We start from the raw sequence: 396 nt of genomic DNA, 5'->3' as shown, positions 1-396 counted from the left end.
GCGCCCCCTGCCCCCCCCTCTCGCCCCCCTTATTAACCCCCTAATTAAGAGGAAGAGAAGCAGCCACAGGCAGCGCGGTGTGTGGATGCTGAGCGGGGAACCAGGGGGAAAATGCACTAAGGCGGCGTCTGTGCATCTCAAGTAATAGCTAATGAACAGGCAGCGGTGGTGTTTTAAAACGCTTGTGGAGCGCTGCGGTGCCTCTCCTGTCGCACAATGAAACAGTTGCCCTGGGGAGGTGGATTGCTGTATTTTTTAAAAATGCAAAGTAGTAAGCAGTGGTCGTTCTGTTTGCATGCTGGGATTTCTTGGCTAGGCCCTAAAACTCCCTTTGTAGTATTATTATTATTATTTTAAATCCATTAAAATCCTTTCCTCGCAGTGCCTTTGTATTCC

Source organism: Charadrius vociferus, unplaced genomic scaffold, assembly GCF_000708025.1.
Source record: "Charadrius vociferus isolate BGI_N301 unplaced genomic scaffold, ASM70802v2 scaffold356, whole genome shotgun sequence".
Lineage (NCBI taxonomy): Eukaryota > Metazoa > Chordata > Aves > Charadriiformes > Charadriidae > Charadrius > Charadrius vociferus.
Note: the sequence above shows the minus strand (reverse complement) of the source record.